At 37.7% G+C, this 25,508-nt stretch overlaps 1 protein-coding gene across 1 annotated transcript in view; it reads left to right on the forward strand.

The window, feature by feature from the left end:
- NRXN1 (neurexin 1) overlaps positions 1 to 25,508 on the forward strand; it is an 889,774-nt gene that overhangs the window by 625,766 nt on the left and 238,500 nt on the right. The window lies entirely within an intron of this gene.

Here is a 25,508-nt window from a genome sequence, read left to right on the forward strand (position 1 = left end):
GTGAAAATAAGTTAATCTTAATATTCCTAAAATACCACTCTGAATTTCAGCTAGCAAATGAAGAGTGCTCACTCCCAAATACACATCTCCAGCCCTGACTGCCCCTCTGATCGTCAGAGCAGCATCTCCAAGGGCTTACTGAGTGTCTCCCCGCGAATGTCTCATGAGCACCTCAGATTTATCACATTAGAAACTGAACTCATTGTCTCCGAAGCTCATGTCCATCTACACAATTACAGATTAAAAACCTGACATGGTCCGCACGCTTACTTTTATGACTATGTTTCTCACCAAATTCCAGAAATGTCTCTCAATCAGCACGATGTAATATAAATATAATGTGATCCCTGTATATAATTTTAAATTTTCTAACAGTGTTATTCTAACAGTGTTAGTCACATCAAAAAGGGAAAAAAAATCAGATGAGTGAACTTTTAATATATTTCATTTAACTCAGTCTTTCCAAAGTAATATCATGTCAACATATTATAAATACAGGTTTTACATTATTTTTTAAAATTTAAATACAAGTAAAATCATTCAGAGTCTGTCTTTCTTTATCTGACTTATTTCACTTAGCATAATACCCTCAAGATCCATTCATGTTGAAGCAAATGGCAAGATTTTATTTTATATGGATGAATAGTATTCTGTTTTATATGTACATGTCATCTTCTTTATCTATTTATCTATCAGTGGGCATTTAGGTTGTTTCCATATCTTGTGTGTTGTAAATAATGCTGCAATAAACATAGGGGTGCACATCTCATTTTAAATTAGGGTTTTTGTTTTCTTCAGGAGTGGAATAGCTGGATCATGTGGTAATTCTGTCTTTAAATTTTTGAGAAACCACATTGTTTCCCATAGTGGCTGCTCTAATGAACATTCCCACCAACGGTGTATGAGGGTTTCCTTCTTTCCATATCCTCTCCAACACTTGTTATTTCTTGTCTCTTTGATAATAGCCATTCACACGTGGTGGAGGTGATATCTCATTGTGGTTTTAATTTGCTTTTCTCTGGTAATTACTGATATTGAACATCTTATGTGTGTTTGGCTATTCACATGTCTTCTTTGAAAAAAAAATGGCTATTTAGATCCACTGTCCATTTTTTAATCAAACATTTTTTTTGCTGCTGGTTATATGAATTCATTATATATTTTGAATATTAACCTATTATTGGATTTATGATTTGAAAATATTTTCTCCCATTTAGTAGGGTGACTTTTCATTTTGTTGATGGTTTCCTTTGCTGTATAGAAGTTTTTTAGTTTGACGTAGTCTACTTGTTTATCTTCACTTTTGATGACTTTGCCGTTGCAGTCAGTTCTAAAAACATCAATGCCAGGATCAATGTCAAGGAGCTTTCCCATATGTTTCATACGCTAGGAGTTTTATGGTTTCACATTAACAAATCTTTAATACATTTTTATTTCTGTGTAATGGTGTAAGACAATGGTCTAGTCTAGTGTCATTGTGTGTTGCATATGGCTGACTAGTTTCCTCAACACCATTTATTGAAGAGACAGTCTTTTTCCCATTGTATATTCTTGTCTCCTTTTTCATAAATTAATTATGCATATATGTATGGATTTGTTTATGCCCTCTCTATTCTGTCCCATTGATCTATTTGTCTGTTTTTATTCCAATACCATACTGTTTTGATTATGTAACTTTGTAATATAGTTTGAAAGCAGGGAACTTGATATTTCCAGCTTTGTTCTTTTTTCTTAAGGTTTTTTTGGCTATTGAGGGTAGTTTGTGGTTCCATATGTGTTATAGAATTATTTGTTCTAATTTTGTAAAAAATGCCATTGGAATTTTGATAAGGATTGCTTTGAATCTGCAGATTGCTTTGGGAAGTACGAGCATTTTAATAATATTGATTATTCCAGTACATGAGCACACAACATTCCCCCCCCCTCCCCAATTTCTTCTAACAGTGTCTTATAGTTTTTATTATACAGGTATTTCACCTCCTTGGTTAAATTTTTTTTCTAGGTATTTTATTCTTTTTTATTCAACTGTAATTGGGATTGTTTTCTTAATTTCTCTTCCTGATAGTTTGTTATTACTTTATAGAAATGCAGCAGATTACTGTATATTGATTTTGTATCCTGCAACTCTACTGAATCCGTTTATTCTAACAGTGTTATCTGCAAATGCATGTGTTACTCGTCTCATTTGCAAATAGTGAGCGTTTTATTTCTTTCCAATTTGGATGCCTTTTATTTATTATTATTATTTCTTCCTAATTTCTCTGGCTAAGACTAATACTGTGTTGAATAAAAGTGGTAAGAGTAAGAATCCTTGTCTTGTTCTGATCTTAGAGGAAAAGGTTTTAGCTTTTTCACTCTTGAGTATGATGTTAGCTGTGGGTTTGTTATGTACGGCCTTTAATATGTTGAGGTACATTCTCTCTATGTCTACTTTGTTGAGAGTTGTTGTTGTTTTGTTGTGTTGTTGTTTTAATCTTAAGTGGATGCTGAATTTTGTCAAATGCATTTCTGCATCTATTGAGATGATTACATGATTTTTATATTTTTAATGTAGTGCATCATGTTGGTGTATTTGCAGATGTTGAATTATCCTTGTGTTTCTTAAATAAATCTTACTTGATCATGGTGTATGATATTATTGAATTCAGTTTGCAAATATTTAGTTGAGGATTTGTCAGCTCTATGTATAGCAGGGATATTGGCCTATATTTTCCTTTTTTGTTATGTCTTAGTTTTGATATCAGGGTAATGTGGGCCCAGGGTGGTTTCTGGCGAGTCTATGTCTCTGCCCCACCTACTCATCTCAATGTGCCCTTTTATCCTTTGCTGTGGAGGAACTATTTATCCAGTTTTCAGAGGGAATTGTTTCATACGTAACTGTAGATCTGTTGTGCTCATAGGAAAAGGTGTGTTCAGGATCTTCCTATACTATCATCTTGAACCGCATCCTCTAAATTTTACTGTTTTACATTACTAAGTTTTCCATACTAAGTTTTTGATAGCCAATGTTTTTTTTTACACTTATAGTATCTCTCAATTAACAATCTACATTCCTGGCCTGTGGAGATGGGCCAAAACCGGCTTTCTGACATCCCCCGAGGAGTCTTGGATTGCCAGAGGGCACAGGCCAGGCCCAGGGACCCCACTGTGCACAAATCTGTGCACTGGGCCTAGTAATTAAATAAACTTTGAAATTCAGTTCCTCAATTCTATTAGCCACATTAATTTTTTTAATTTGTACTTTATTTTTATTGTGGACACTATTACAGATGATGTCCCCATCTTCCCCCTGTCTTTTGCCCACCTCCATCCATCCGCCACCACCCTCACCTCTGGACATCACTACACTGTTGTCTGTGTCTATGGGTTATGCCCATAATGTTCTTTGGCTAATCTCTTCACCTTCTTTCATCCAGTCCCAACCTCCTCCCTCCCCTCTGACTGCTGTCTGACTGTTCCATGTATCCATGCCTCTGTTTCTATTTTGTTCTTCAGTTTATTTTGATCATTAGATTGCACAGATATGACTAGCTACATTTCAAGTGCTCAACAGCTGGCTAGTGGCTACCATATTTATTGTACTGCAGCTTTAATGTGGCTGCTTTCTTTGTGTCCATTATTATTGCCTTAGTTTAATGGCCTCTTTCTGAACTGTTGTAATAGCCTTCTCACTAACCTCTCGGCATCCAAGGTTCTTTCCCTTTCTAATCCATCTCTGAACTGCCACCAGAATGATTGTTGTAAAACTAAAACATGGTTATTTCAACTTCAAATGTCAATGTTTTATGGCGGTGTGCCTTAACCTCTTTTAGTTTGAGACACACCTGACTGAAAATATTCATCCACCTGCAGGTAATTGGACTCACTTAGGGGATGCTGCTTAGAAAAATATCAGGGAGAGAAAGGCACGGATCCTGGCCTTCTGTCTGTAATACCACTCTTCTCTCTGACTCTGCATGAGAGCATTCTCAACTCCTGACCTGCTAATAAGGCTGCTCAAGGATTTGCAGACCCTGCATAATATTATTAAAGGTTGTTTCCAATGTTTATTTTGTGAGGTTTGGGGAAAAACTGATTTTCTATTTATCAAACTTGTATATACAGACTTTTAGTAATTTACTTCTCCAGGACAAAGCAAAGTCAATTATCTGAAGAAAAAAAAAAGGTAAAAAAAAATCTTTACCTTTTTTTTTTCCTGTTGTTGGACTTGCACTCTTTTCTGTTTTTGTTGGTAATTTTGTAAACCAGGCAGAACATTTTATTCATATTAAAGCGTTTAGGTCCCGATGGCAAATCTTTCCTTTCTGTTATAATTTAAATACACTGCTTTTTGTATCTTTGTCTTCCCAGAGCCCAGCTTGAGCCTGGAGTTTAGCAAATGAGCAGTAAATATTTGTTGAAATAATTTTTTGGTTCTAGAAGTTACACTGTGTGTGCGTTCTGAAAATGTCCCAGGGCAGCAAATAGGTCTGTGCTGCTTCAGTGAAGGGCGGCATCTCCCCAGGAGAAGTCAGTTCATATGTAACAGTTAAGGGTGAGCTGGAGATGCACATCTGAGAAAACGACTAGCATGTTTGTAGTTTATGTGTTGCCTTTTCATAGTTTGGTGTATTGAGGCAAGAGTCTGGTAAACCTCACCTCATCCTGTTCTGTTGGAGACACGGAGCCCTCTCCTGCAAAATAGTTCAAAAGCCAGACTCCTTGGCCAAACCTCGGTGAATGCCATGTGTGGGCTTCTTTTCCAGGTTCATCTCCAGCGACTCCCCATTTAATTCGCACAGTTCTCTCTCTACTGTGTGCACTTCACAATCCTTTCATTTTTCCAGGCATTTTCAAGTCGCTGGAAATACAGAGCCAAGTGAGGCCTGGCATTTGGCCTCCAGCAGCTTAGACTGTAATGGATATGTTTCATTTTAGTAACACATAATGTAGACAAAGGCTGGCATTTTATTTTATTTTTTATTAGTTTATTTTTGTGTGTTTTTAAATTATATTTTATTGTTATTGTTCACATTATTACAGGTGTCCCCCATCTTGCCCTCAAGTTGTAGAAGCACAATTAAACGTTTTAAAATCCTATGTAGCGGTCTTTAAGTGTGGCTTTTATAAAAGCAGCCAATAAAGTCATAACTATTCTGGGATTATATACATTACCCCATATAATATTCAATGAGAAAAAATACCATCCTTATTTAATGAATAAGAAAGCAAGGCATAAGTCGCATACCTAATAAGCAAAGGCGGGATTTGAACTCAGACTTCTACATCCAGGTGTTTACCTCTCAGCTTATGTGTGTGTGACAGATAAGAATTCAGGAGGCAGTTCCTCATTTGGTTACTTACACCTGACAACTCTGCCTTTGGTCTGCTTAGTACTATTTATAAAGTCAAACAACCACAGCTTTTAGCATATCACACATCACACGAATTATTAAGCATTCCAAATATCAGCTACACATACCATTTTCTCTAGTTAAATAAACATAGGAAGTTATCTGGTTGACTGGTTGCTTGAAAGATTTTTTAGTTACGTAGATAGCTTTTGCAATTAGTTTGATCTGCTAGTTTGGGGCAGATATAACTTTAAACGTGGCACAATTTTCAAAAAAAATATTTGTACCAATAATGAAATGACAGCAAAAATAGAACTTCAGGTGCCTTTGTCCATGTTCATTTGTCCCTTTGAAATAAATATTCCTACTTCCTTCTGTTCCATCTGCCCTCCTCTCTTTCCCAGTCTGGCATATTTTTATTTATCTTCAAGGCCTCGACCATATATTTCATATATTAGTGAAGCTTTCCTTGGCCCCCTAGGGCAAAACGAATCATGTCCTTCTTGGTACTATTACAGCACTTTGTCCTTAATTCTATTATGTACTTACCTTGGTCATAGCTATTTCATTAGGTGCCCTTCTACCTCATTAAATGGTGAACTCTTTAAGGTCAGTGACCATGTATTTTATATCTTTATAGCTTTTGTATTTTCAGACACTACCACAGTCGTTATTAATACATAATAAATGTGTGTTGATGAAGGAATGCATGGGTGAGTAAATGGAGCCTTTGTTTTTGGCTCGATTCCGCCCTTTCTCTCCCGCTGGTAATTTTCCACTGCAGTGCAGGAGCGCACAGGAGTACTGCTCTCTTCGGGGCACAGCGTGAGGTAGACTCCCAGAGGAGATGGCGAACGCATGTGACAATCTCCTGAGACTCCTCGCTTACAACCTGGGAAGGCTTGCACACTCACGGCAGAGGCCTGAGGGCTGGGGCTTGTTATGAAACAGAGTCATTATCCATGTGGTGTTTTCTCTGGGAAGGGAGACATTTCTCATGTTAGACCATAGGTCATCCCCATTTCTTGGTTCAAACCTGACAAACAGGTGGTCACTTCTCTGAGATTCAGCCTGGACACTGATATGAAAACATCGGAGGCATATTCCCCCACTTTCTGACTCGATGGCAAGAAATGAGTCCAATACAAGAATGAAAGGAAAAAAGAAAACCCTACTATGGGAATCAGCCCTAATTTGATGAGGGTCTGTAATTAACCTATACTACCCTGGCAGCTTGTCCTATTTTGTCTGTTCTCTTACTCTGCCAACCTCTGACACTTGCTTCAACAGTGGAGGTGAAATAGAATCTCCATTTATTAAAATAACTCGAGGTCCGGTGGGGTCCCTCGGCCTGGACTGCAGGGATTGGGCTGAAACCAGCACTCCAATATCCCCCGAGGGGTCCTGGATTGCGAGAGGATGCAGGCCAGGCTGAGGGACCCCACTGGTGCACAATCAGGGCCAGTGAGTGACTGTGTGAGGTCTCCAGGGCGTGTTTGGCCCATCTAGCCCAGTCCCGATCAGCCAAACCCCAGCAGCAAGCTAACCTGCTGATCAGAGTGTCTGCCCCCTGGTGGTCAGTGCACGTCATAGCGACTGGTCAAACGGTTGAATGAATGGTCAGACACTTAGCATATTAGGCTTTTATTATATAGGTTTTTAAAAATGGTATTAATTATTATGAATTAAATGTTTGAAAGTACTAATGTCTATTATTTTAAATAGAGTTAATTGCCCTCTCTGAAGTCAGGCTTACTCTATTCATTTGCTTAGTAAGAAGAACAATAACTAAGCAGGTATGAAGTGCTTACTGTGGACCACACACCAATCTAAACACTGCATAAAATTATATTTCATTTAGTATTCACAACCCATGAAGGTATGGATTATTATCTCAATTTGACAGATGAGAGAATTGTATTTTAAAATAAGTGACACAAATGCAAAGGTGCCTGGATTTGAACCAGTTCTCTCAGACTTTAAAGCTTTTTGTTTCGTTTTGATTTTTGTTTTTTTTTTTTTTTTTTTTTGGTGCAAAGGAAAGTTTCAGGCTAGCCAAGTTACTTTTCCAAATCATTTTACAATCTGAGAATCCAAATTACCGTCCTCAGTCAATGAGTCTTTACTGTGTACTGTGTCTGAGCGTCCTTAAGCATGGGTACAAGCAGGAACTTCGTGTTCCTCTACACAAATGCAGTAAATAACAACAGAGTGCCCATGGCATAGAACACAATGTTTTGTATTCCAGTTCATGTGATAGGTGGAATTATAGGTATCATTGCTGGTTTTTAAGTTGTGCTCAAATGTAGGGCTGAGCTAATACTGCTACATGCAGCATTATGGGCTGTGGATAGGAATAGAAAAGGAACCTGCAGTTCTCTGGCAACTGGCTGGAGTGGCAGCTTTTAGCCTTTCCCCAGGTTTCAAAGCTTCTGCATAAAACCGAGACAGCTTGACCTATTTTTCTTTTTTCTTTTCTTTTTTTTTCCAAAAGGCATGGTAGAGTCTCAGTGTAGCTCAGGATGTAAATGAGGGGGGAGAAAGGGAATTGGTCTATTGCTTGTATCTCTTGCTGATTGGACACCTTCCTGACAGAAGTGTTCAAAGGAAAAGTATGTCATCTTGTTCATTATTGTTAATTAGTAGTAAAAACCGGGCTGCGGGGCTTCGAATCCTACAGGACAGCAGCAGGGAAATGGGGCTGAAATTTTAGCAGTTATATGCGGAGTAAGGTCAGACTGCCTGCCATGTAGGTTTTTGAACTGAGTTCATTTCATATTTAAAAGGCAGGCATTGTGGAGGCATTTCACATGGTAGAAAGAAAAGGCTGTAAATTCTAGCCCCCTCCCAATGCTTGCTTCAACACCAATGAGTAGTTGGTCATTTGTAACTGGCTGTTTATTATAAAGGGTGTCTGATAAATGAAGTGGCAGGGGTATTTTTTTGGTATTTGAAATTGCAACATAGATATTGTTCATTATTATGTGAATTACATACTGTAACCGTCATCTTTATAATTAACTAGCTTTTCAGTGGACTGTCTTCTCACTAGACTGTATTTCTTTTATTTAACTACTCTTTTTAGATTTACCAGCTTTTTTGGGGGGGGTGGATTCTTCTGTGTAGACATAAACTGGATTTAATCGATTAGTGATGCATAGAATTGGGTCCACCAGGCCAATAATTTTTTATAACAGGCTATTCACAGGGAATTGGGTTTTATTTGTTAACCTAAATCTCTATTTATTTTCCAGAGGAAAAACACACACACACACACACAGACACACACATTTCCTTAGTAAATTTTATTTTCTTAGATCATGAAAGTACTTACTGAAAAATTTAAACACGATGATGTGAATTAAAAGTAAAACCTGCCTATAATATATTAACCTTTTTACTGTGGTATCTAAATTCTAATCTTTAATTTTGTATCATACACATATATATATTTCTTTTATGTATATGTGTAAATAGTTGTATATATTTTGATACATCTAAACATTCTTCAAAAACGACAAAAATGTTTTCATAAGACACATAACATTTTGCCACAGTATGTGATTATTGATACTTAATCTATTTTGGACATTTTTCTACTTTGAGGATAAAATCTCATATTTACTTTGTAGTGTCCAATTGCATGCATATATTGCACTTTATCAAACCCTTCCTTTATTATGGGCATTTTCATTGGTTTAGAATTTTTAGTATGACAAACCAATGAAAACTTTTTAATCTTGTGGAAATACTGTTTCCCATGTATGAAAATGTTCTTTAGGAAGAGAACTTCCTGTAAGCAGAGCCGCTGTGTTTATTGCAGCTTGTCCTTCAGGAACCTTGAAGTGTTGAACCCTCCCACCAGGAGGTATATAAAAATGTCAGAGTTGGGCATTTTAGTATAAAGACAACCTGGCCTTATTATGTTTCAGACATTGAGCTCCAGAGTTAGATTTTTCTGGCCTATTTGATATGAGTGTGTTTGTGTTTAATAATTATGCTGGTGTGGAGGTGATACCAAACCCCTTTAGCTTCCGTCACAATTTTTCTTATATTCACAGAACAGCCATGGACTGAGGAAGCTGGTTCACGAGTACGCAGTGCTTCTTAGGAAAGCGGTGACTACGGTTTTTGGGGATAGCCAGGCAGGGATGAGGTTACTATCTCAGTGGAGGCAGTCCTCAGTTCAGAGCCCGCCTGGTGTTTCTTGCCTTCTACACATTCCGTATTTCTTCATTGTTCCCCGAGTCACTTCTTATTTTGCTCATGCAGTCTGCAGGACTTGTGCACCAGCAGTGGAATGTGACAGGCCTCTCATGTATTAATATTGTCAACATGATTGTGCTTAATCTTAATGTAGCAAACAGAGTAACAGCAGATGTGTTCTGCTATTAAGCGTTTAGTAAGGCATAGAAAGCCTCGCTCTTGATAGCCCATTTCAACATCCAAGTTCTCAAGCTCAGAGGGTGGACTACATCAAGGGACTAACTCATATGTTGGGTGGCGTTTGATAATGGCTAAGATGAAACTGAAAGGAAGTCAGATGTTCAGAAGAGGGAACAAAATGTAGCTATTGAACTTCTTCAAATTCTTCACGGGATTATTTACGTTAGTCTATTGCATCCATTGTGAACTAAATCGCAGCTGATAGAGCCCCATTTAAATTTCGAGACCATCATGGGTAGCTTGCCAAAACTTTTTTGTTAGTAATAGGTGAATATGATTTAAACATGGGAATATAACCCAAAGGATAGTTTTTTTCTTTGAACTTTTAAAATTATTTTTAAGGTGCTACTGTCGTTGTGTTTTACTAATGAAAGATAAAATATGTGACTCTGGATTTTAATAGGCACTGAGAATATTTGATAATGCCACAGCTGTCTATATCATATTCACTAACATATTTAATAGCTGAACAGATGCTTTTTGCTATGGTAACACATGGTACTGAGCAGCAGGGAGTCCCATTTGACAAGTCAGTTTGTATTTTATTTCTTTATCCCCAAACCTTCTCTAATAATCCCAGATTTCAGTGTGTTTTGATTTGTTAGGCAGCCAGCAGATAAGAGAGAGTCTGTTCTCTGCTGTGTATTTCCAACAGGTTATTTGGCTTCAAGAGACAAAGCCACGAGATTCTAAAATAAAGTCACTGGGCAAGGTTGGGTAAGACACATGACACACATAACTACATCACAATATGGTACACGTATCCAACACACAGTGGGTAGAGTAACCTCTTCAGGGAAGCTGGGCACAGTGTCATGTGTTAGCATCAGATTAGTAAGAAATCCTAGCCACCAGCCTCTCAGCAAGTACTAGTTAGTAAGTACTAGGTGGTAAGCAGGTTACTTAATTGTCATGATGATGTGTGTAAATCTTCTAGTTGCCTTACATAACGAGCAGTAACTGTTGTCAGCATGATGCCCAAGGGAAGTCGGGGTTGTTTGGTGTTGCAAGGTTTGCTCTCTGAGGATCAGTTCTTTAGAGCCTCCCATGAGCTATTTTCCAATGTTTTAATTGCTTGTTCTGGAAAAACACACACACACACACACACCTGATATATATTCTAAAGCTAAAATAAGATGAGTGTCTAGCGAATGTATTTTGAGATTCGTAGAAAGATGTGGAATTGATGATGGGCCGCTTGAAGTGGTTTTTGCCAAAGATCCTGTATGGCCATGTTGAAAATTATAAAATTGTTGAAATTGGATATATTTAACTGAACTTCAAGGATTTCTGGTGTACTTTTTGTCTGGTGAGGGAATTATACTAGCCTGGAATCTAAAATGTGAAAAAGTTTGGCTCAAATCTCACAGAATGTTTTATGCAATTATCAACTATCTCGACTAGAAAAGACAATTGCACATCAAGGCAGTTTGCATCTTTTTTGACCATCTCCTTGAGCAGGGCTTGCATAATTGCCCACTAGGATCTGTGTAAGCACTTATGGTGTTAGGCTATTCCTGGCTCCATGGTCATTATGCACACTCTATCTTTGCCTCAACAATCCACACTAATCCAGTGAATCCAGTGAAGTTCTCTCAGTTTGCATGACTGACAGGATTAATTGATGTCCATTGCAGGAGTGGTGAAGTGTCGCCAGCTCAGACTTTCTCTGTTGTAAGCGTGAACTTCAGGAAGCTGTGGCTGAGGACTTGGCTTGGTTATGCTTTCTTATTCATGCTAAGCCTGCCTGCAAGAAAATATTCCCCCGTTTTTTGGCCAAAACAACTGGGAAACTGGACTATCGTGAAACAATGGGATAAGAGATTTGCAAATTCTTTTTTTACAATTTATTACAGTTTGCATTCTGTATTATTATTATTTTTAAGTATTGTATTTTTAACATATATTTTTATTGATTTCAGAGAGTAAGGGAGAAGGAGAGAGAGATGGAAACATCAATGATGAGAGAGAATTATTGATAGGCTGCCTCCTGCATGCACCCTACTAGGGATTGAGCCTGCAACCCTGGCATGTGCCCTTGATCAGAATCAAACCTGGGACCCTTCAGTCCACAGGCTGATGCTCTATCCACTGAGCCAAACCAGCTAGGGCACATTCTATATTATTTTGTGTTGCTTTCTGCTGTACAACATAGTGGTTAAACAATCATATACTTTACAAAGTGCTCCCCCCCCCCCCCCCTATATTTCCAGTACCACCTGCCACCATGCATAGTTATTACTGGAGTTACAAACTCTTGATATAACCTTTCCCCCCATTTTATACTAAGGATGAAGGTAACTCAGTAATCATTTATTTTATACTTAATTTGGTTGTTTAAAGTAAAGAGTTAATATAAACCTAAATTCTTAGGGCCTTTTCACCATCTAGGCTTGATGACAAGTTATTTTTGGTATTCTAAAAGTTCTTATTTTCTTTTTTTTTTAATATATTTTATTGATTTTTTACAGAGAGGAAGGGAGAGAGATAGAGAGTTAGAAACATCGATGAGAGAGAGACATCGACCAGCTGCCTCCTGCACATCTCCTACTGGGGATGTGCCCGCAACCCAGGTACATGCCCTTGACCGGAATCGAACCTGGGACCTTTCAGTCCGCAGGCCAACGCTCTATCCACTGAGCCAAACCGGTTTCGGCTAAAAGTTCTTATTTTCAAACCCAGAGGGACAACCTTATATATTAACCACAATGTTATTATCCCCTCAAAAAATGTTACGTAGAAGGCAAATGTAAATGGTGAAAACTTTTGTGGATAACATACAGATATAGTTTAGTCACAAAAAATAGAGTATCCTTAAAGAATTCTGAAGTTATGTAGATGGCAGGGCAGCTAGATATAACCATTTCTCTTCTGCTATGCCTGATTGGAGAGATGGACCTAAACATATTTGAATATAATGAAAGCAGGTCACGTGAATTTAAAATCCAAATGAATCTTTGAAACATAACTATTCGCTCGGAGGGATACAACCTGTAAGCCATTGGGGTTTTGTGTATTTGAACATCACAGTGAAGCCAACACCTGAATTCATTGCCAGTGAAAAAGAAAAAAAAAATGTTAAAGCTATTGGTATGTTTTATTTTGAAAATTATTTTTAAAATTTGGAATACAATTGAATGATTTTGAAATGGGCACCCTTGCCTCCTTTGTTTTGCATATGTAAAACAGGAATCGCTAGGTTTTTAAATTAACATAAACTAAAATATCACTAGGTACAATGTTAAGGTGTTTAGGTCCCTGATTAGTTTTAGGACCAGAAAAGATAATTCACTGAAATGCTCACTTGTATTCTAACCCCTAACTAAAAATGCCCAAATGTTGAGAAAATAAATGGATCATACTGTTTATATGAAATGGCTTTCTGAAGTTTAGATTCTGTCTTAGACTTCAAGATACACAAATGGTTTTCTATCCTAAACCTTGGGGGTGGAGGAGGCTATAATTATTGTTGTATATGAAGCATCGTGAAGGGCTTGGGATCTGAGAGAGAGAAAAGAAGATGAAGGAGAACACACTCACATCTCTAGAGAAAAGTGATAGATATTATTTTATTCAGAGAGAATCATTCGCACCAGGAGCAGGGAGGTAGATCCCTCCGGAAGGATATTTAGAGCTAATAGGCATCCAGTACCCACCCGAGGTGGGGAGTCTTTCATTCACGAATCATTACTTGAGGACCTTCACATGCTAAACCTTATTCATATCTTGGGGTGTAAATGCGGGTAAGATAGTGCATAAGCTTCAGTGAAATTGAAGAAAGAATTTTAAAATGCCATAAGAAAGACAATCATAGAAGTGCAGAAACTGCCGAAGCATAAAGAAAAGGATTGTGAATTTTGCATTGGTGCCTCTGGGACACCTTGCAGAGGAGTTAGTATGAGTGAATAACTTGTTAAACACCCAAAAATAAATGAAAAGGACCATCAGGAGTAATATAAGCTAAAGTTACATACAGCCTGGTGTGTCTGATTGTGTGTCCTTGAATATAGCCCAGAGTAGGCATGAGAAAATGTTTTCTGATTGAATGGTTAAATGGAAAACACCTTTTTTTCCCCGATGACAATAACTTCGACTGAAAGAAAACACTTTTAACCAGTATGCAAGTGCTGTGGTAGTACGAGGAGACTTCAGTGACACCCAGAAGCTTCACTGTAGGTTGCTTTCAGAATAGCACTCTGGGTGGTAAGGTCATAAAGATGACCTTCGACCAGGCATTTTGGTGACAGAGGAGCTGCGCAGACCCATGTGATGCAGAATTCCAGGCTACCCTAGGATGCATTCTTTGGGTCCCCTTTTATTTTCAGTTCTGTCCTTTTGCTTTGGCATTTCTGAAAGGTGGTCCGAGTTGAGAGTTGAACCCCTAATTATAGAAGGTTTTTCTATAATTACCTGCTTCGATAAAGAATTTTAAAGTAAGTAATTATAAGATCCAGCCAGACAGATGAAGGGCCTGTTAGTGTAGGGACTTTTTCAGGCTCTGTTTTCTCCATTCACTTGGCTGCTCAACTAATTCGGTGAGCTCAGATATGGCAATAACGGTGGTATGGCATCCTGCTTCCTATTCTCCAGAGACATGCTGTGCAGGTCAAACATATGTAAAATGTAATTTTTAAAAGATATGTTTGATAATAAAGTGACTACGTTTTAAATAGTCTTTGCTGTTCTTACCATGAGCAGAATTTATTCTGTAAAATACATTTATTGTGGTGCTCATAATCAAGGGTTGGGGGGAAATTAGGAGGCGTTGCTAATGCTGTATCTGTTTTGCCCTAATCACACTTCCTATCCTTTTCTCATTATCATATTAATCTTCACTAGTATCTGCCCCACATGTTGTACTAGGATCACCAGGAACATGACAAGGTCATTGCTTTTGACCCGTCAAGACCAGCCACATCTTTTGGAGGCTGCTAACACATGAAATAGGTTCTGTCAGAGATCTCTCTTTACTTTCAAAGAATAATAATGGTGTTTCACAATATGGTCTGTATAATGTAGACCTTGTCATTATTCCAGACTTCAGTTCTCTGCATTGAGGATCGTAGGTGCGTGTTTGGAATTACACCTAAATCTGAAAACCACTTCTCGAAATCATGTTAGCGTGGTGCCATTGATCATTAAGACTGAGTTGAACTTTCCACTGTGCAACATATGTAGAAAATTGGTGTGACAATTCTGTTGTTCCCAAAGGCTGTGGATCCCTGAGCTCAGTGATGCACTCTGATTTGTTTTATTGGCTTGAAAAGAAAAAGCGAAGAATAAGAAAATGTATTTCATCACGTCTCCATCTCTACTCATTTGCCGTTTAAAAAACGTAGGTCTTGCAGAAGCTCTTCACTTGGGATCATGAAGATAAAAAGTGATTCAAGGAGAATGACAATTTGGTTTTCTAATTCTGGTTTCCAAATGGTTAAGATACATGGCTTGAAGCCTGTAATTTTGATCTATTTATGTAACTTAAAAAAAATCAAACTTTTTAAATTGGACCAGTTTTCTTGCACCATGTTGCCATTTCAAAATAGAGCACCCAGATTGAATAAGATGTAATCAATATTATAATGTTTATAAGCATCAAAACAGTAAAAATCTAGGCATGATTTATGAATTCATTTGGCTTAAAGTGTAACAAAACAACTTTTCTGACACCATCTTCTTTCTGTTTTCACTTCCTCCAGCCTTTTTTGTACTTAGAAGCATATTTAGTTTCTTTAAATATTTAACCAATTTAATCTGAGATTTAGCCACATTCATTTTTGAAATCAACTTTTCCTTCTGAGTGTTTATTGGTAGATATTTTATTCTCTAAAGAGTTACCTAATATGATTAAAATGTTCAAATTACAAATTTGGACTGATTTTCAGTCTACTGTACCTTATATTGTAACTACTTTTAACCATCCTATTTCTATAACTCTTATTCCCCCAAAAGGGTTGTTATTGCACTTGCTTTTAGCACTATATGTTCTGAATATTAACAGGGGTACCAGAAAAAACAGTGCCAATTATGTGCTCACTAAGATTTTATTTGGATAATTCATTTTGCATAAGCCCTTACAGTGGCCAAACTATAGGATACATGCTGTTGAACTGAAGAACAGGTAAAAGTAATTTCCGGTTAAAGGAAAGTTTGGCTGTCTATATATATAAAAGCCTAAGCGACTGTTACGACTGGTCGACCGAACAACCGGTCGACCAATTGCTATGATGCACACTGACCACCAGGGGGCAGACGCTCAACACAGGAGCTGCCTCCTTGTGGTCAGTGTGCTCCCACAGCCAACCTCCTGCAGCCAGCCAACCTCCAGTGGTCCCTGCCCCCTGCTGGCCGGCCCTGATCAGCCCCCATCGGGACAGGGTGAGATGGCCTCGATGGGTCCAGATCGTAGGCCAGGCTGAGGCACCCCACCCATACACCAATTCGTGCACCCGGCCTCTAGTGTAAGAATAATCCCTTAATTCAGATTGTCTTGGTTCTCTGCTACTATTATTTTTTCATTGATGATCTATTTTATATACATTTATAGTTTAAATAATTTTATACATAATCCTTAAAACAACTCTAGCAGGTACAGAAAACAGATTTTGTTGTGCATAGTTCACAAATAAGGAAACTAAGGCCTAGGTAATTAAATGACATGATTAGTAAGAAGATGAGCAACGATCCAAATTCAGGTCATCTGATTTCAATCCAGTTACTTTCCTACCACACTTTCATTTGCAAGTTAAATGTCTCCCCAATTCTCTGATTGAGACTATCTGAGGCTTCGGGAGCTGTAATATTCATACTTGATAGAGGTCATGTTAATATGAATTGGATTCATTTGTTGACCTTGAATAAGTGCATCGACCGATATGATCTTTATTTATACCTAGTCTTTATCTTAAAATGTGCCTCAAGGGTATAATAAGGTCATAAAATTTTTTGCTTTCAAAAAACCCTTATAGTAACCTCTTTCTTTTAGTGAAAGACGAGAGCAAGGCCAGCACATTCAGTCAGATAGTGAAAGGGGAGTAACCTTGGGTTGGAGATGAAATGTAAAGGGACAGTAATGCCATAGGAAGAAAAATAATAAAGAAGTACTCATTAGAAAAATAAAATAATTCCAACACTTGGGAGAATATAGAAAGGTAATTACCTAAATGAAGCAACATATGTGAAATGAATTTTGCGAGTGTTACAGCCACCTATCTCATTTCCTTGATAGGTAGAATTCAGGTAATGCTCTGGCTGCAAAGCAATGACCTGGCCATATTAAAGTGAGCTGAGTCCCGGCTATGCTATACATTTCATTTCACCTTGCATCAGTTTATAAAATGAGGTTAATAACATTTTCCTCCCTACCTCACAGAATTATTCTGAAGATCAAGGGAAACAGAGGATGTGAATGTATTTTGGAACATTGAAAGCATCACAGTGCAACAAAAAATTCTGTGGTTTCCCAAAAATCATGCAAGAAAACAATTTAATTATCTTATTGTCAGCCTATGTGAAGCTATAATGTAGGATATATTATGGCATCTGCTTAATACCTTCAGAGGTATTTTTAAAAACCTCTTAAGAAGAATCAAAAAAGTTAAGCTTCTCTTTAAAAGCTTGAAGTGTCTGGAATGAAGACTGGATTGCAGTTGTCTTAAAAGACCATTTTATAATGACATGGTTTTTTTCTATTATACCTGCTGAAATGCCTACTAATATTATTGATGTTTGTATTAGTGCTGTTAATGATTATATCAGTCTGTTTTTAGGAAAAGTTATCCAGATTATCCAGATTATTTAATCATCTACCCATGAAACACTGAGAGTGTGGAAAACAGAGTTGCAGGTTGGGTTGGAATGAGCTGAAAATATTTAGTCTTACAGCTATGCTGATCTATCTTTTATGCAAGCTACTTAAAAAAGCTAAAGACACATGCTCAAAATCATCCCATTTAGGAATGATAACTGGCTATATTCAAGAATCATCGCACTCAGTGAGAGATTCAATGAACAGTTATTTTGGGAGAAGTTCTACTTTTTGGCACATTCTTAGGGACTGGGTATAAAGTGGAAAACAAACTAGACAAAAATCTGTGCCTTCACAAGAATGACGTTGTAGGGTCACACACAGGCCTTCAAAATTAGCTGTTTAGGTAATGGGTAATAATAATGTGATGAGTGAAATAATCTTTAGGATAAAAGTGTTAATATGAAGTTTTCTAGGCAAACTTATTTTTTTGCAAATTTAAAGTGTATTTTTATCACAAGTTTGAAACTGCTGTTCTGGTTGATTTTCTGCTTTCCCTCTGAGAGTGTCTGTGACATTTATAATGAAGTTAGTAGTATGAGTTAGAACTTTAAACAGTTAGATTACTCACAACAATTTTTAATATTATATATGTATGTTTTGATTCTGGGAAAATGTATTCAGCTCTCAGTGAATCCCAAGCCTGTAAATTAGATCCGAAGGGGACAATTTAAGGGACAGAAAACATTAATAATGAATATAGAATGGATTCACTTTGCCAAAAAGAAAACATTTTAGTGTAGTTCTGAAGATGTATCAGGCCTTCCTATTGATTTTCTTCCATGAAGGAACAAAACAAAATGTAGGATTTACAAGCAATGCAATTACAGCTTATTCCTGAAATTGTCAAACAGTATTTGTTGGATGAATGAAAAACAAAATTGCCTGTCTTTCTTTTTCCTTTCCTTTTCTGAGTGAAGTAAAATTATTACACCTCAATAAAGTCTGGTTGACTAAAAATATTTAAAATTTAGAACTCGGAGTATTAGCATGCTGTGTGTATAATTGATATTCAGAAATATGCCTATAGAAAAATATACTGTACTGATGCTTTGAGTTATATTTAAACTTTAATCTTTATTTTGCTATCATTTCATTGTATATTTAGTACATAATAGTATGCTTAGAGTTTACAAACATGAAAGTATTTGAAGATTCCTATATATAAAAATAGATATTCATTATACAGTTGTCATATTTATGCTATTATAGTAGAAATCCTAACCATATTATAATTTTTATTAACTTCTAATATGGGAATTACAGATTTTATAATTCAGATATTTACAATACAGGTGATTAATAAATTGTGGGGTTCTATGAATGTTTTCATTTTAACTATAAATAGTTGATCTTTAATTGTTATTTTGCATTCTAATTTCCCCATGAACTATCAAATTTAGAAGACTAATACTCTGAACTAGAAATCAAAGTCTGCTATAAATATAACCTATGATTGTGTGTGATCGTTGAACACATCTACCCATTTAGAAGGTTTTTTTTTAAAATATATTTTATTGATTTTTTACAGAGAGGAAGGGAGAAGGATAGAGAGTTAGAAACATCAATGAGAGAGAAACATCGATCAGCTGCCTCCTGCACACTACCCACTGGGGATGTGCCTGCAACCCAGGTACATGGCCCTGACCCGAATCGAACCTGAGACCCTTGAATCCACAGGCCGACGCTCTATCCACTGAGCCAAACCAGTCAGGGCTAGAAGGGTTTTAAAGTGGTTCTTATGGTTGAGATATCTTACTTAAGGTCTAAAATGGAAGTTTCTCATGCAATTGGTTCTCAAAATAAGTTTGCTGAAATCTAGTGGCCACTTTTTAATTATTTTCAAGTAGTTTCATATGTCCAATTTTTATTATCACAAGTCATTTAGAGAAGTGAATGATAATTGTTCAAAAGTTTTCTTTTCAGTACCACTGGATTTACCAGTGCATTAATATTTTTGTTGTATAATGAACATATACAGTGTACATTTAAAGTAGTATATGGATCAATAAGTTTATAACTTTTACAAGGTCCACTCAGTGGTCACTATCTGTGATTATTCAAAACTAGAGGCCTGGTGCATGAAATTCATGCATTGGGGGGGAGGAGATGGGGTCCCTCAGCCCAGCCTGTACCCTCTTCAATCTGGAACCCCTTGGACATCTCTCTCACAATCCGGGACCATTCACCTAACCACTCACCTGCCTGCCTGTCTGATCGCCCCTAACTACTCCCCTGCTAGCCTGATCACTCCTAACTGCCTCTGCCTCGGTCCCCACCACCGTGGCTTTGTCCAGGAGGAGGACCGGAAGATGTCTGGTCAACCTAGTCTAATTAGCATATTACCCTTTTATTAGTATAGAGTACAGTGCATTTTATACTAATTGCAAAATTATTACTGCTTTTCAGTAATAACTATGACCCATGGAGAACAATTCTAATTAATACCTGTGAATGTAGAACAACCAAATATTAATCAGAAGTAATTATTAGAATAATGCACTACTAATTTTCTTATCTTCAAAAATGCCTGTAAATTGATATTGGATTATTCTAATTAAGAAGATGAAGCTCATGACTTATATAGTTTTTTTGAGTAAACCAAACACAGAGTGATGCTAAGATGTTCTTTATATAATAAATTATTAACATTTATATCTTAAAGCATTTAAATAATTGGACGAAATAAGAAAATAACACAAGTCAATTTCTTTAGGCAAAAGTTTATACATGAACCTGTGATTGGGTCTCATTGCCTGGAGTGGCCTAGGCCAATTTTGATTTGATGTTCTTCAAATTTGATTATCTTATTTGCCTGCAAGTGATATTTACCCAGGAAATTATAATTTTCTGTTTGGATGAAAGAAGGAATATTAGAGATTTGAAAGTTAACATTAATAATATTGTGCATACAGCATTACAATTATTAGTACACAGAGCATTAGTAAAGCTATGATAAAACATAATTATTCATTAAAGCATGATTAATAAATATATAATGGTTGCAAAGTGAATTGTTGTGCAGGTTTTAAGTACAACTAACATTTAAATGTGTAGTATTACTCATCTGATTCCTTTTCTTTTTAATGGAGCACCATAACAATTTGCAAACACCAAACCCCACTTGTTATTTGGTTAATGAGACTAAATCAAATTCCTGTTAGACATTTTCCACATTTTTATTGAATTACCTGCATACTTCAGTGATTAAGAATGTAGATATCGGGCTCTGAGAAAACTGAATAGAAATTCTGAAAGATAGTGATTATTGCTTTATTTAAGTACCTAATCCTTGGTCCTGGAAGACAGCTGCTAGCTGAAAGGCAGGCCCGGTCCTGATTTCATGTCCATTCTGTCTCCTGAAGGCCCTGGCTGCTTGAGCAGCTGCTTCACTGGCCTCTTGCTCTTCTCTGTACTAGTCAAAATCAGGGTGACAGAGAGCACTGGGACTCCTTCAGCCATAGCTCAGCAGACAGGCCCTGCTCTGAAGACCAGAAACATAGGTCCCCTGTTCTGTCAGACCTATGAGGAGCCGCAGTCCCTGAAAATCAGTCTTCAGATGTTAGGACTTGCTGACCCACAGGGGATCTTTGACAGAGTGCCTTGATTTTCCTGCCCATAAAATGGGTCTCAGTAATCTTGGGGGGTGGGGTGTGTGTTGGGGTTTGTGACTAGCACCTTTGGGAGAAACCTGTATACTTCTATATATGTGATCTCTCTCTCTCTCTCTCTCTCTCTCTCTCTCTCTCTCTCTCTCTCTCTCTCTCTCTGAGTTGAATCTAAAATAGGCAAGCACCAAGCACAAAAACACATTAATTCTCTCTGGCTTTCTCAGTGGGGTTGGATGTCACAAGATACTGTTGTTCCAGTCTGGCCCTGGTAGCTGGTCATGGCACCAGTAAGCATAATAGATGGTCAAAACAATTAATATAATTATATTATGTTAATTCATAAATACAAATTATGGCTGTAATAGTTTCTACCTTTATAATATTGGGTTACTTGATTTCTAAACCCCAGTCTTCTCATTTATAACATGAGGCCTTTTAACATTATTTAGTGTTTGGGTTAGACCGAAATGAAATGAAACCAGGCCTGTGAAGGATCTAGTATGGTGCCTAATGCACAGAAAGTATTGAATAAATGGTAATTATAATTTTATATCAATCCCTCTTTAATTAGATTCTCTGGCATTTGTAAATCAATCCCCAGTACCACCAAGGTCCAGGTTAACTCCCCCGCTCAACCTGAGATAAATGAAACACTAACTTTGCTAGGTTTCTGCTAAAATTATAGCTTTGTCAGAGAGCTGGAGCATTCCAAGGGTGAAGGCTACCGAAATACTGTGAGATTGCTTGCTCCTTTAGCATTTAATTCACAGTCTTATATCTTGGTTCTGTTTGGAGTGTGGGCATAGACTCTCATACTTCTCTGACTTAAGGTTTGGGCCAGAACAATTTGGGATAAAGAAATAAGTGGTGTGTAATAAAGTAAAATGTCACGTTTGCTGCAAAGTTGAAATGGAAATTACATATATTTAGTCTTTACATTAAACGAGAGGCCTGGCACATGAATTCATGCACAGGTGGGGTCTCTCAGCCTGGCTGGCCATCGGGCAGATCCGGGAGGTCTGCCGGCCAGGGGGAGGAACCACGGAGGTTGGCTGGCGGGTGGGAGGGACCATGGGAGGTTGGCTGGCCAGCCCCCCACCCTTTGGGGCTGATGAGAGGGCTGTCTGGCTGGGGGAAGGGACCACGAGAGATTGGCCAGCTCGGGGGAGGTACTGTGGGAAGTTGGCCAGCCGCGGGAGGATGGCTGTGGGAGTGCACTGACCACCACGGGGCGGCTCCTGCATTGAGCGTTTGCCCCGGGTGGTCAATGTGCATCATAGCAACAGGTCAATTGGTCATTCATTTGTTTGGTCTTTTGGTTGTTTGGTCATTTAGGCTTTTGTATATATAGATAGGGTTGATTTGAGAAATCTGATCACATTGTATACCTTATTAAGATAGATAAAGAGGTGTAAGTGTCTTAATATAAGATGTGTTAACACAGGAATGTTTGTACAATTTGAAAGATATCTCAGCTTGATTTTATTTATTTATTTATTTATTAAATAATTTTTTATTTTTCAATTGCAATTGACATTCAATATTAGTTTAAGGTGTACAACGCCGTTATTAGACATTTACATTACTTATGAAGTGATTGCCCCAATAAATCTACTGCCCATTCTGACACCACAGTTATTATATTATCACTGATTATATTCTCTATGCTGTACTTTATATCCCCATAACTATTCTGTATCTACCAATTTGTACTTCTTAATCCCTTTACCTTTTTCACCAATCCCAAACCCCAAAATGTTCTACGTATCTATGAGTCTATTTCTGTTCTGCTTGTTTGATTTTTAGGTCCCACATATAAGTGAAATCATCTGGCATTTGTCTTTCTCTGACTTATTTCAGTTAGCATAATACCCTGTAGGTCTATCCATGTTGCAGATGGCAAGATTTCACTATTTTTATGGCTGAATCATATTCCATCGTCTACATGCATCATTACTTCTTTATCCATTCATTTATTGTTGGACATTTACATTGCTTGCATATCTTGGTTATAGTAAATAATGCTGCAATAAAAATACTGATGTATATTTATTTTCAATTTAGCATTTTGAGTTTCTTTGGGTAAATACCCGGAATTGAAGTTGCTGGGGCCTTCTTTGTCTCTTTTTATAGCCTTACAAAGTCTATTTTGTCTGGTATAAGTATTACTACCCCATCTTTTTTTTTGTTTTGTTTCCATTTTCAGAAAATACCTTTTTTTATTCCTTTACATTTAATTTGTGTGTCTTTTGATCTGAACTGAGTCTCTTGTAGACATATGTAAGGATCTTGTTTTGTTTTCTAGTCACCCTATGTCTTTTGCTTGGAGCATTTAACCCATTTGCACTGAAAGTAATTGTTGATAAATATGTATTTATTGCCATCTTATTATTCATATTTTTTTTAATTTTTTCTTCTTCCTAAAGAAGACCCTTTGAGCATTTCTTGTAATACTGGTTTGGTGGTAATGAACTCCTTTAGCTTTTCCTTGTCTGGGAAGCTCTTAATCTGTTCTTCTATAGTTTTGCTGGGCAGAGTAATCTTGGTTGTAGGTTCTTGATTTTCATCACTTTGACTATTTCATGCCACTCCCTCTTGGTCTGCAAAGTTTCTGCTGAGAAATCAGACAGTCTTATGGGAGCTCCCATGTAGGTAACTAACTGCTTTTCTCTTGCTGCGTTTAAGATTTTCTGTTTGTCTTTACTCTAAAGTTCTGTTGTTGCAAACCACCCAGTTTGTGGTAACTTGTTACAGCAGCCCTTCAAACTCTTTAGATAATTTGAGAGCATACTTGGATAGAACCGATTTTCTTTAGCAACTTGACTATCATATCTTGGTTCTAACATTGTCTTCAGAGGTAAGGATCTTCCTGTCACCAGCTGGCCGCACCAGGGACAGTTGAGCCATCCCGACAGGATCTTGTTGTGAACCATGATGCCAAGCTGCCTGCTCCTCCAATGCTCACTGCACCTCCGTGGTGCCTCCTGGGCCACTCTACACAGAGGTGCATGGCCACCAAACCCTGGCCGAGGTCTGGATTTCAGCCACTCCCACCCAGATAACTCAGCTTGATTTTAAAAGAAAATGCGGTTTAAAACCAAAAAGATTTGTATTGCAATCAAGTGTAACTGAATGTGTGATGCTTTTCCTTGTTGTACTTCAATGTATCTCAGGCCAAAGCTGAGGATGGTAGGTATTTGGGACCTCCTTATTCTACGTTAGAGAATTTCTGGGAGGTGAGATAGAACAAAACCCCTCCAGGCTTATGGAGAGGAGCCAGGACGCTCTATTACCACCTCCCCACTCAATTGAAATAGGAGAAAACTGGGACAGATGGCTTTCTAGTAAACGGTTATGTGCTTGAAGAAAAGCTGCATTCCTTTTCGTAGACAGAATGTGATACCCTGTAAAGAGATTCATGGAGATTAGAGATGACTGTCAGGGAGGGGACCAGAATTGTGCATCCTTGTTTTGATGTCTGTATTGTCAGTAAACGGGTTGACAGGTGAAGCAGTGGTGGAGCAACCTACATACACACTGTTTGGTGAGGTGAGCATGTGTGCTCCTCAGAGAGTCGCTGGCATTGAGCCCGTTGTGCTGGCACGAGAGAGGTCTGCGCATTGGACAAGGGTACTCCCAGTAGCATGAGTTACTGTCTGAGAAGATATGAAACGGGTTGAGTGGTAATCCCGTCCTCCACTGCAGGGAACGGTGCACTGCATTTCAGAACACTAGCATTTGGGCTCCAGACAGTGGGTTCTTCTAGCCATTGCGGGCCAAAAAGTCAGCTACAACTAGCTGAAGGCTGACCAGAGCTGATGAACTCCAGGAAGGAAAGGTTTGCCATTGTCTCGCCTCTTTCTCGCCCAATGTCTAAGAAGTTGGCTTCAGAAGAAAGGGGAGAAGGAGGTCTGTAGGTTGAATCCCCGCCCAGAATTTTGTCCCTCTGACACTGCATAGCTAAACCCATGACTCTAACTTCTGTGTTAAGTAGCAGAGAAGAGCTTTGGAGTGGCTAAAAAGCGTTGTGTGTGGTCCAAGATTTCATTAAGAGAGATTTACTAAATGGAATTTACTAAGTGATTCAGTATAGTATAAATTGTAACAGTTATTGGTAGAACTTAAACCATTCATATTTGTTTCTTGAATTTAGACACTTTAATAATCAGATGCCCTTGTTGAGAAAATTGGTACACTTGAAAGAACATAGCCTTTGAAGTCTAATACGTTCTCCAAATTTAAGTTATGATATATACTAGCTATGGTACCTTAAGCAAGTGATCTAACATCTTTAACCCTCCATTTTCTTACTGT

Source organism: Myotis davidii, unplaced genomic scaffold, assembly GCF_000327345.1.
Source record: "Myotis davidii unplaced genomic scaffold, ASM32734v1 scaffold6, whole genome shotgun sequence".
In the NCBI taxonomy this organism is placed as follows: Eukaryota; Metazoa; Chordata; class Mammalia; order Chiroptera; family Vespertilionidae; genus Myotis; species Myotis davidii.